Below are 13,419 nucleotides of genomic sequence, written 5' to 3'. Positions count from 1 at the left end.
TTTGAACTGTGTGTGAGTGTTCACTGGGAGTACATGGGGCAAAACCTTGTAAGCAGAGAAGAACCTAGGCAAAGGCACAGAGCCAAAACAGTGTGGTGTATTTAAAGAATTACCATAGTGAAATATAGAGTAGAGTGGGGCTGCATGACAACACAGCCTTACAAATCATACCAACCCAGCTCTGCCAATTACCATTTCAGTGACCTTGGGCAATTATTTGGTTTCTTTTTTGTTTATTTTATTTTTTTCAAGATTTATTTACTTTAGGGACGCCTAAGTGGCTCAGCAGTTTAGCATCTGCCTTTAGCTCAGGTTGTGATCCTGGAGTCCTGGGATTGAGTCCCACATTGGGCTCCCTGCATGGAGCCTGCTTCTCCCTCTGCCTACGTCTCTGACTCTCTGTGTCTCTCATGAATAAATAAATAAAATCTTTTTTTTTTTTTTTTAAATAAATAAAATCTTAAAAAAAAAAAAAAGATTTACTTTAGAGAGAGCACACGCACATGCACGAGTGAGGGGAGGGGCAGAGAGAGTTGGAGAGAATTTCAAGCAGTCTCCCTGCTAAGCACAGAACTCAGTGTGGAACTTGATCCTACGACCCTGAGATAATGACCTGAGCCAAAACCAAGAGTCAGACACTCAACCCAACTGAGCCAACCAGGCACCCCTAGTTTGTTTGTTTCCTTTTTTTTTTTTTTTTAAACAAATTGAAGTATAGTTGATTAGTTTCTGGTGTGCAACATAGTGATTTAACAATCATACATTACAAAATAATCACCATGGGATCCCTGGGTGGCGCAGCGGTTTGGCGCCTGCCTTTGGCCCAGGGCGCGATCCTGGAGACCCGGGATCGAATCCCACGTCGGGCTCCCGGTGCATGGAGCCTGCTTCTCCCTCTGCCTGTGTCTCTGCCTCTCTCTCTCTCTGTGTGACTATCATAAAAAAAAAAAAAAAAAAAAAATCACCATGATAAATGTAGTTACTATCACCACACAAAGTTATTATAGTACTATATTCTTTATGCTGTACTTTAAAAAAAAAAAGATTTTATTTATTTATTCACAAGAGACACACACACACACACACACACACACACACAGAGAGAGAGAGAGAGAGAGAGAGAAGCAGGCTCCATGCAGGGAGCCCGATGTGGGACTTGATCCCGGGTCTCCAGAATCAGGCCCTGGGCTGAAGGCGGTGCTAAACTGCTGAGCCACCCGGGCTGCCGTATGCTGTACTTTTTAACTCTGTGACTTATTTATTTCATAATTGGAAGTTTGCACTTCTTAATCCTCTTCATCTGTTTTGCCCATCTCCTACTCCCCTCCTCTCTGGCAACCTCCAATTTGTTCTTTATGAGTCTGTTTCTGTGTTTCATTTGTTTTTTAGATTCTACATAAAAGTGAAATCATGTGGTATTTCTTTTTCTTGGTCTGATTTTTTTCACTTAATACCTTCTAGGCCTATCCCTGTTGTCACAAATAACAAGGTTCATCTTTTTTTTATGGCTGAGTGATATTCCATTATGTACATAATACCACAATTTCTTTATTCATTCATCCATTGATGGACACTTAGGTTGTTTCCATATCTTAGCTATTGTAAATAATGCTGCAATGAACACAGGGGTACATATATCTTTTGAATTAGTGTTTTTGTTTTCTTCAGTAAGTACTCAGAAGTGACAGTACTGGGTTGTATGGCATTTCTACTTTTAATTTTTTTAAAGTTTTAATTTATTTATTTGAGAGAGTGAGTGACAGAGAGAGAGAGAGAGAGAGAGAGAGCAGAAGCAGGGGGAGAGGGAGAAGCAGACTCCCCACTGAGCAGGGAGCCTGATGCGGGGCTTAATCTCAGGACCCTGGGATCAGGACTGGAGCCGAAGGCAGATGCTTAACTGACTGAGGCACCTTTCTACTTTTAAATTTTTGAAGAACTTCTACAGAGTTTTTCATAGTGGTTGCACCATTTTACATTCCCTCCAACAGTGTACAAACGTTCCATTTTCTCCATACCCTCACCGACACTTATTTCATGTCTTTTTGTTAGTTTTAGAATTTATTATTTCCTGTCTTTGATATTAGTCCTTCTAACAGTTGTGAGGTGATATCTTATTGTATTTTTAACTTCCATTTCTCTTATGATTAATGACATTGAGCATCTTTTCATGTGCCCGTTGACCATCTGTATGTCTTCTTTGAAAGAATGCCTATTTAGGTCCTTTGCCCATTTTTAAATTGGATTATGTGGGGTTTTTTTTAGTATTGAGTTGAATGAGTTCTTTATAAATTTTGGTATTAACTCCTTATCAGATAGTTGCAAGTATCTTCTCCTGTTCAGTAGGTTGCATTCTCATTTTGTTGATGATTTCCTTCATTGTGCAAATGTTTTTTACTTTTCTAGCTGTTCATTTTTGCTTTTGTTTCTCTTGTCTGGGGAAAGATATCCAGAAAAATACTGCTAAGGCCAATGTCCCAAGAACTTACTATGTTTCTTTAGAGTTTGATGGTTTTAGGTCTTACATTTAGGTCTTTAGCCCATTAGAGTTTATTTTGTGTATGGTGTAAGAAAGCAGTCCAGTTTCATTCTGTTGCATGTAGCTGTCTGGTTTTCCCAACATCATTTATTGAAAAGAGTGCCTTTTCCCCATTGTATATTCATGCTTCCTTTGCTATAAATTTATTGACCATATTAATCACGTGCAGGTTTATTTCTGCGTTCCTTATTCTGTTCTTTTGATATCTGTGTCTATTTTTGTATCAGTTACCATACTGTTTTACTATATTTTGTAGTATAGTTTGAAGTCTGGGATTATGATACCTCCAGTTTTGTTCTTATCCAAGATTGCTTTGGCTATTTGGGGTCTTTTGTGGTTCCACACAAATTCTGGTATTTTTTGTTCTAGTTCTGTGAAAAATGCTGTTCTTATCTTTAAAAAAAATTAAAGCAATCTTTATAACCATTATAGGGCTTGAACTCATAAACCTGAGATCAATAGTCTTTTATGCTCCACTGACTGCCCCTAAAATGCTGTTGGTATTTTGTTAAGGATTGCGTGCAACTGCAGATTGCCTTGAGTAGTATGGACGTTTTAACAATATTAATTCTTCCTATTTATGAACATGGAATTCTTTCCATTTGTTTGTGTCGTCTTCAGTTTATTTCATCGGTATCTTATAGTTTTCAGAGTACAGGTCTTTTGCCTCTGAGGTTAAATTTATTCCTAGGTATTTTATTCTTTTTGATGCAATTGTACATGGAATTGTTTCCTTAATTTCTTTCTGCTAGTTTTTTTTTTTTTTAAGATTTTATTTATTTATATATTCATGAGAGACACAGAGAGGCAGAGACATAGGCAGAGGGTGAAGCAGGCTCCCTATGGGGAGCCTGATGCGGGACACAATCCCTGAGCCAAAGGCAGATGCTCAACTGCTGAGCCACCCAGGCGCCCCTCTGCTAGTTCATTAGTGTTTAGAAACACAACAAATTTCAGTATATTAACTTTGTATGCTGCAACTTAACTGGATTCATGTATTAGTTATAATGGATTTTTGTTAAGTCTTTAAGGTCTTCTCTATACAGTATCACATCATCTGCAAATAGTCATAATCTCTTTTCTTCCTTATCAGTTTGGATGCCTTTTCTTGTCTGATTGCTGCAGCTAGTACTTCCAGTACTATGTTGAATAAAAGTGGTGAGAGTGAACATCCTTGTCTTATTCCTGAACTTAGAGGAAAAGCTTTCAGCCTTTTACCATTGTGATGTTAGCTGTGGGTTTATCATATGTGAAGTTTATTATGTTGAGGTTTGTTTCCTCTAAACCATTTTGTTGAGAGTTTTTATTATGAATGGATGTTGAATTTTGTCAAATACTTTTTTCTGCATCTATATTGATGATCATGTGATTTTTATCCTTTGTTAATGTGGTGTATCATGTTGATTGATTTGTAGATATTGAACCATCCTTGAGTCCTTAGAATAAATCCCACTTGATTGTGAGGAAGTATCCCTTTAATTAATTTTTGAATTCAGTATGTTAATATTTTGTTGAAGATTTTTGCATCTCTGTTCATCAGGGATATTGGCCTGTAGTTTTCTTTTTTGTAGTGTCTTTGGTCTGGTATTAGAATAATGCAGGCCTCACAGAGTGAATTTGGAAACATTCCTTCCTCTTTTATTTTTTGGAATAGTATGAGGAGGGTAGGTATTAACTCTTTTTTATATTTTTGGTAGAATACACCTGTGAAGCCATCTGGTCTTGGACTTTTGTTTCTTGGGAATTTTTTGTATTATACATTCAATTTCTTTACTAGTAATTGGTCTGTTCAGATTTTCTATTTCTTGTTGAGTCCGTATTCAAAGGTGTATATTTCTAGGAATTTAGTTGTTTCTTTTAGGTTGTCTAATTTGTTGGTGTATAATTGTTCATATTAGTCACTTACAGTAGTCTGTGGTATCACTTATAACTTCTCTTTTATTTGAATCCTCTTTCTTTTTTCTTAATGAGTCTGACTAAAGGCTTACCAATTTTGTTTATCTTTTCAAAGAATTAGCTTAGTTTCATTGATCTTTTCTATTGTTTTCAAGTCTCTATGTTATTTATTTCTACTCTAATCTTTATTATTTCCTTCCTTCCTGGGAATTGGTACTTTCTCAAAAATGAACAAAGTGAGCCAGTCACTTTAAGGAAAACAAACAGTATTTGCTGCCAATGATAAAATTTGAGATTTCAGCAAAACCTTTAATTTTGGAAAACTTATATCTACTATAGTGAGCTTGACAGCTTCCCAGTACTTAAGGATTTGCTGATGGGATTGATTATGATTTTAATGAATGAGTTTTTTAAATTTTTTACTTACTTTTTTTTTTTTTTTTTTAGTAATTTATACACCTAGCAAGAGGCTTGAATTCATGACCCTGGGATCAAGAGTTGCAAGCTCCTCTGACTGAACCGGCCTGATGCCCCCTTAATGAACTTTTTAAAAAATTGGATAATGAAATGTGTCAACATTTGAAATATCTGCATGACTGAGTGAACCACTATTTTCCAAATTACTAAAATGCATGCTGTTTTAAAGTAATGCTTGGGTAAAAGATTCATTCAAATTGCAAGATAGACCAATGGGTTTTACCTAACAATACAGAAAGTTCACTGATATGGTTTCATTTTTTAAAAATATTTTATTTATTCATGAGAGACAGAGAGAAAGAGAGGCAGAGACACAGGTAGAGGGAGGAGCAGGCTCCACGCAGGGAGCCTGATGCAGGACTCGATCCCGGGACTTCAGGACCATGCCCTAGGCTGAAGGCAGGCACTAAACCGCTGAGCCACCCAGGGATCCCCACTGACATGGTTTCAAATACAACATTACAATTCACTTTGGAGAAACTACCACTATGTTTTGGTGTATTATCAAAGAAGAATATCCAAAATTATTTGGAAAGGGTATTAAAATTCCTCTTCCTTCTTCCAGTTACTTATCTGTATGAGGACATATTTCCTCCAAAGACTTCAGTCAAAATGTATCAGGGGTGCCTGGATGACTCAGTCAGTTAAGCATCTGCCTTTGGCTCAGGTCATGATCCCAGGATCCTGGGATCGAGCTCCACATCAGGCTCTCTGCTCTCCTCCTTGTGCTTGCACATGCTCTTTCTCTCCATCAAATCAAATCAAATCAAATCAAATCAAATCAATTTAAATCAAATTTGATTTAAATCAAATCTTTAAAAAATATCAAAACATTAAATGCATAGATAAGAAAATGATGTTTTTAATTAAATTAGATATTAAGAGATTTGCAAAAAATATAAAAAGATACTTTTCTTGAAAATATGTCATTTATATTAACCTAAAATTGGTTTATTATTATATTAGGTTTATTACTGTTTTTTTTTCTTTTTTTTTTAATTTTTATTTATTTATGATAGTCACACAGAGAGAGAGAGAGAAAGAGGCAGAGACACAGGCAGAGGGAGAAGCAGGCTCCATGCACCGGGAGCCCGATGTGGGATTCGATCCTGGGTCTCCAGGATCGCGCCCTGGGCCAAAGGCAGGCGCTAAACTGCTGCACCACCCAGGGATCCCTATTACTGTTGTTTTAAAGTGAGTTACTATTTTAGAGGCACCTGGCTGGCTCAGCCAGTACAGCATGCAACTCCTGATCTTGGGGTTGTAAGTTTGAGCACCACGCTGGGTATAGAGATTACTTAAAAATAAACAAATCTTTAAAAAAAATGAATTATTATTTATATTTATATTTATATTTATTTTTAAAGTTTTCCATTCTTAGTAATTTTTTTTTAATTTTTATTTATTTATGATAGTCACAGAGAGAGAGAGAGAGGCAGAGACACAGGCAGAGGGAGAAGCAGGCTCCATGCACCGGGAGCCTGACGTGGGATTCGATCCCGGGTCTCCAGGATCGCGCCCTGGGCCAAAGGCAGGCGCTAAACCACTGCGCCACCCAGGGATCCCCATTCTTAGTAATTTTTAAAAAATATTTTTATTTATTTATTCATGAGAGACATAAAGAGAGAGGCAGAGACACAGGCAGAGGGAGAAGCAGGCTCCATGCAGGGAGCCCGATGCAGGACTCGATCCTGGGTCTCCAGGATCCCACCCTGGGCTGAAGGTGGTGCTAAACTGTTAAGCCACCGGGGCTGCCTGAATTACTATTTTTATATGTTAAATTTCTAGATCTTAATTTTACCTTTTAAAATCTGTCATTTTTATAGTGTTTTATCCTTTAGTCATACTTATATTTCCTTTAAATATATTAAACATACCTATTTATATGCTGTATTACAATTCCAATATCCAAAGTCTCTGTTGCCTTGTGTTTTAGGATTTTTATTTGAGAATTCATAGTCAAAGAAACTTTGGGGAATTTTTGAAGTCTGGATTGAAGGTGCCTTTCTTCAGAGAGGATTTGTGTTTCTTTTCTTTCTTTTTTTCTAAAAAAGGTTTTAGTTATTGATTCATGACAGAGAGAGAGAGAGAGAGAGAGAGAGGCAGACACAGGCAGAGGGAGAAGCAAGCTCCACACAAAGAGCCCAATGTGGACTTGATCCTGGGACCCCGAGATCATGCCCTGAGCTGAAGGCAGACGCTCAACCGCTGAGCCACCCAGGCATTCCTCTTTTTTCTTTTCTTTTTTTTTTTTTTAAAGTAGCTCCATGCTGGATGTGGAGCCCAATGTGGGGCTTGAACTCACAACCTTGAGATCAAGCCTGAGCTGAGATTAAGAGTTGGACACTTACCTGACTGAGCTATCCAGGTCCCTGTGTTTGTTTCTTTCAAATGCCTGGGAATAGTATCCAACTTGTAAATTACTTTAAAATAAAATCTGAGCTTTAAGGATTTCTGTTAATTTGGGTAATGTGAATTTAGGCTATAAACCCCTGGGAGGACTAACTTGTGATTTCTAAGGGGAGATCTTTTCCCCTTTATTCTGAGCTATGACTGAGATCAGGACATTTCTTTTCCATCTCTCTTCTCAGGGTGGGTATTTTCTGTTTTACCTTTTCACTGAGAGTGAAGTCTGCAGAAGTCCTAGCCTCATTCAGGGGCCAATCCAACTGTTCTTTTTGTACAAGCCCTAGGCTTTGTCTGCTGTCCTTGAAAAATGATTAAGATGGAAGCTCTGTCTCTGGGGGTTAGCAGATGTCTGTAGAACAGCCACCAATTTCAGCCTTATGTTTTTGAATTAATGCTTTTACTTTTTATATTTGAGCTAGTGTTTTTAGGTGTTTTGTTATGGAATAGTTCTCAGGGTATCTGGTCTGTTATACTGCTAGAATGGAAGTCTGATTCTTTGTTGCATGTTGGTTCCCCCACACCCTCCTGCCTCCCCCACTACAAATTCCATGAGAGCAGAGGCTAGGTCCGTCTTGCCATAGCTATTTTCTTTTTAAAGATTTTATTTATTTACTCATGAGAGAGAGAGAGAGAGACAGAGAGAGAGAGAGAGAGAGAGAGGCAGAGACAGGGAGAAGCAGGCTCCATGCAGGGAGCCCGATGCGGGACTCGATCCCAGGTCTCCAGAATCATTTCCCGGGCCAAAGGTGGCGCTAAACCACTGGGTCACTGGGGCTGCCCCTTCATTGCTATTTTCTGTATGAAAGTGGAAAGAAAGTTAGGAGTTCCCTGAAAGGCAAGAGAGGAAAAAAATTCAGGTAAGGACAGAAAATAGGCCATTGTACTTAGCAATTAGGTCATTTTGAGAATAGATTTTGTAAATTTTTTAAAAAAGATTTTGTTTATTTGACAGAGAAAGTGAGAGGTGCATTCACAAGCAGGGGGAGTGGCAGGCAGAGGCAGAGGGAGAAGCAGGCTCCCACTGAACAAGGATCCTACGTGGGGCTTGATCCCAGGACTCTAGGATCATGACCTGAGCCAAAAGCAGACACCTAACTGACTGAGCCATCCAGGTGTCCCAGATTTTGTAAATTAATGAGGGCAAAAGCTGAATTTCACTGAGTTAAAGAGTAAATAGTAGTTAAACATTTATTTTTCAAGAAATTTTGGAGTGATGAGAAAGCAGAGGGTGGTTGGGTTGAAGAAAGAATTTTTTTTTAGAATGAGAGATTCAAACATTTGTAGGTTAGGGAGAATGATCTGGTATGAGAGAAATTATAAAGGAGAGAAGGGGGGCACCTGGGTAGCTTAGTCAGTTAAGCATCTGACTAGTGATTTTGGCTCAGATCATGATCTCAGCGCTGTGAAATTGAGCCTATGCTGAGCCCTGATGGGGCTCTGCACTCATTGGGGAGTCTGCTTGGGATTTCCTCCCTTTTCCTCGTCCCTCCCTGTCTCAAGTAAATTTATTTGAGAGCTCACACATGCATGAGCACAAGCATGAGGAAAGAAGAGGGAGAAGCAAATTTCCCACTAAGCAGGAACCTGATGCATAGGATCATGACCTGAGCTGGGGGCAGATGCTTAACTGACTGAGCCACCCAGGAGCCCCTAAATAAATAAATCTTTAAAAAGAGAGAGAAGAGAGAAGGGACAATTGATAGGCACAGTATTCCAGAAGATACAGATAGGAGGGCAAAATTAATGCCTCTATAAGGAGTTTCTCTACTTAACTAGGCAAGAAGATATAGATGAGGTGCCCCATTCCTTTTGAGGTGTAATACAAGGTAGTCTATAAAAGCCAGAGGCTAGGACTAGAGTGGGGTACTTGAGAACAGCTGTGGAAGATTCACAAGGAACCTAGCTTCCCATGCAGACTGCCAAGTTAAGGCTGGAAATCGCACATGAATACTAATTCTGACTCTCATAAATGCTATCCCAAAAAGTAGCAGGCAAACCACAAGTACAGAAAACCCACTTCTATCCCCAATACCTAGAACAACTCTTGGCACATCAATAGGCAGTTAATAAATTTATTGAATAAACAAACACAAAGATTAGATTAATTAGAACTGGGGTGTGGTGAGGTAGTTGGGACCAAAGAACAAAAGACAAAAGTAATTGAGGGTGTGTTAAAAGTGTTTTGAAATATATCATTGTCCATGGAGCCTAAGATGGACAGGGTAAGAAGTGAAAGCCACAAAGGATCTGACAGACCAGAACTGTAGTTAGTATAAACTAAGTGCTACAAAATTGAAGAATGAATGAAATTTTCTAAGATATTTTTAAAGGTTATATTTATTTGAGAGAGAGAGTGAGAGCACAGAGTAGAGAAGCAGAGGGAGAAGGAGAGGGAGAAGCAGACTCCCCACTGAGCAGGGAGCCTGACACAGGGCTTAATCCCAGGACCCTGGGATCATGACTCACACCAAAGGCATATGCTTAACTGACCACCCAGGAGCCCCCATTTTCTAAGTTTTTAGAAAATCTATAGGTTCTGAAATGGAATTAGTAGATCCTTAGAGAAGCCTGACCCAGATGACTGAAGTCTAGGAAAGGGGTTGTAAACCAAGTTTACTTGTTACTTTTGGCCTGGGACATAGAACTCAGACTAACATCTCTTATGTAAAGTCTGACAATGGGACCTGCAGGTGCAAGTTCCAACTGAACCAGGCTCCTGATTGTTATAGGGTGAGAAGGCAATGTGAGCACCATCTAGAATCCCATTAACTAATAATAGATTAATACCAAATTAGAGGTCTCTAGTACATTCCACCGGGCTCCCCCCCCGCCCCACCGGGCTCTTGACCTGGGGGCTATCCTTTTCAATATTTGTACAAATGGTTTAGTTAATATTGATGACAATTGCACCTGGCTCAGTTGGTAGAACATCAACTCCTGATACGATGTTCAACCCATCGAACTCATGGGGCTGAGTTTGAGCCCCATGTTGGGTGTGGAGATTACTTTAAAAATTAATTAATTTTAGAAATTTTAGAAAAAAGAACATTGATGACATCATATTTGTAGATAGCAAGAATATGGGAGGGATAATGAATACAATGTTGGAGAACAGAATCAGAATGCAAAGGGATCTTGGCAGGCTAGACCAAATCTAACAAAATTTAGTTTAAATAGGTTAAATGTAAAGTGTAGCACAAAGCTTGTGTGTGTGTGCGTGTGCACACATGCATGAATATGACATAGAAGATAGATATGGCATAATATGGGGACGCCTGGGTGGCTCAGTGGTTGAGCATCTGCCTTTGGCTCAGGTTGTGATCCTGGGGTCCTGGGATCGAGTTCTGCATCAGGCTCCTCATGGGGAGCCTGCTTCTCCCTCTGCCTGTATCTCTGCCTCTCTCTGTGTCTCTCATGAATAAATAAAATCTTAAAAAAAAAGATATGGCATAATATGTTTTGAAAATTACCTAGGAAACTGAATAGAAATATGGGCAAAGTAGAAGGCACCTGGGTGGCCACATCAATTAAGCTTCTGACTCTTGGTTTCGGCTCAGATGGTTATCTCAGGGTCATGGGATTGAGCCCCATGTTGGGTTTATGCTCAGTGCAGTCTACTTAAGACTCTCTCCCTCTCCCTTTGCCCACTCCCCCACCATGTGCTCACACTCTCTATTAAAATCTTAAAAAAAAAAAAAGAAAAAAAGAAAAGAAATATGGGCAAAGTAGGCAATTCAAGTAGAGGACATACAAATGGCATATACATACATAGACACTTATACCTATATATACATATATATGTGTGTATGTGTGTGCTATTATATGAGATAACTTTTATTCACCTTTCTTTTTGGCAAAAATTTAAGACTGCTAATACCAAGTGTTAGCAAAAGTATGGGAAAGTGTCCAAAGTATCCTCACAAGGTTAGTTGGTGGGAATATAAATCATTTTAGGGCTATTTTTAAGTATATATTAAAAATTTAAAAGTACATATTCTGTAACCTAGCAATTGAATCTTTTAATATTCCCCCAGAGAGACTCAGTTGGTTAAGCATCTGATTCTTGATCTCAGCTCAGGTCTCAATTGCATGGTTGTAAGGCCTGTGTTGGGCTCCATGCTGGGTGTGGAGCCTCTTTAAAAAAAAAAAATCAAGATACTTCTCTATAGCACTAAGAGTCATAAAGAATTCTCAATGAAACAATGAAACATTGTAATAACCAAAAAAAAAAAAAAAAAGGAAACAATCTTGTGTCCAACAACAGAATGTCTAAACTGATACATCCATACAATAGGATACTATATAGCAGTTATAAAAGGGAGATAGCTTTATAACCTACTGATGTGAAAAGTTCTCTGTAACATATTAAAACATAACCAGAAGAGAACTATGTATCTCTGGAGGGAAAGGACCAGGATTTGGGATACTGGTCAAAGAAAACTTTGAATTTGTATGTAGTGTTGTTTTTGTTTTTGTTTTTTTAATATTTTATTTATTTATTCTTTTTTTAAAATTTTGATTTATTTATGATAGTCACACAGGGAGAGAGAGAGAGAGGCAGAGACACAGGCAGAGGGAGAAGCAGGCTCCATGCACCAGGAGCCCGACGTGGGATTCGATCCCAGGTCTCCAGGATCGCGCCCTGGGCCAAAGGCAGGCGCCAAACCGCTGCACCACCCAGGAATCCCTGTTTATTTATTCATGAGAGACAGAGAGAGAGAGAGAGAGAGAGAGAGAGAGAGAGAGAGAGAGAGAGAGGCAGAGACACAGGCAGAGGGAGAAGCAGGCTCCATGCAGGGAGTCTGATGTGGGATTCGATCCCGGGGCTCCAGGATCATGCCCTGGGCTGAAGGCAGGCACTAAACCACTAAGCCACCCAGGGATCCCCGTCTGTAGTGTTTTTTTTTTTTTTTTTTTTTAATTTTTATTTATTTATGATAGTCACAGAGAGAGAGAGAGAGAGGCAGAGACACAGGCAGAGGGAGAAGCAGGCTCCATGCACCGGGAGCCCTACGTGGGATTCGATCCCGGGTCTCCAGGATCGCGCCCTGGGCCAAAGGCAGGCGCTAAACCGCTGCGCCACCCAGGGATCCCCTGTAGTGTTTTTGAATGAAGATTTTGATCCCTATTATTTACATGTTTTATAAAGTAAATGCATTCATGTTATTCATGAAGTCAAAACAAATTAAAATAACCCTACCTCACCCCATAATTATACCTGTAGGTTTTATGTAGTATCAGTTTTAATGAGTCAACGGTGTGGGGCGCCTGGTTGGCTCAGTTGGTTAGGTATCTGCCTTTGGCTCAGGTGGTGGTCTTGGGGTCCTGAAATCAAGCTCAGTATTGGTCTCCCTACTCAGAGGGGTCTGCTTGTCCCTCTGCCCCTCCCCCTGCTTGTGCTTTCTCTTTCTCTCTCTCAAATAAATAAATATAATCTTTTAAAAAAATGATTCAACAGTGTGATAGGGCAGGCAGTGAATCTAAGGATGCCTAAAGGCTCTTTTACAGTCCAAGTCCACAACCAAGCAAGTGATGGTTTAGTTCTCCTTGCCTCAGTCAGGCCACATCTGGACCAAACTTAGACAGGCACATTGACATATTTGAGCTATTCCAGAAAGCAGCAAGGGTCATGCCAGACATCAAGGAGAAATAACTGAGGGGAGAATGTTTAGACTAGTGAAATGAAATGTAGAGAGATGCAGAATATTTCATACTTGAATAAACTTAAAGGTATTTATTTATTTATTTATTTATTTATTTATTTATTTGAGAGGGAAGGAAAGAGCACCTGCATGCACATGCACACGAGTTGGGGGAGGAGCAGAGTGAGAGAATCTTTCAGCAGAGTCCCTGCTGAGCATGGAACCCACAGGGGCTTGATCTCCCGACCCATGAGATTATGACATGAGTTGAAACCAAGAGTCAGACGCTCAACCAACTGAGCCACCCAGGCACCTCTGTATTTGAATAGTTTTATGAGGGCAAAGATAGTAGTAATGAGGGTGAAGATAGTAGTAAATTTTAAGACACTGGAGTGTCTTTCAAGAAAAGACCGAATGATCAGTTGTCAGGGATACTGTGGAAGAAATTAATTCAGGAGG

Source organism: Canis lupus, chromosome 12, assembly GCF_048164855.1.
Source record: "Canis lupus baileyi chromosome 12, mCanLup2.hap1, whole genome shotgun sequence".
NCBI classification, from domain to species: Eukaryota; Metazoa; Chordata; class Mammalia; order Carnivora; family Canidae; genus Canis; species Canis lupus.
This window is presented reverse-complemented; position numbering follows the sequence as displayed.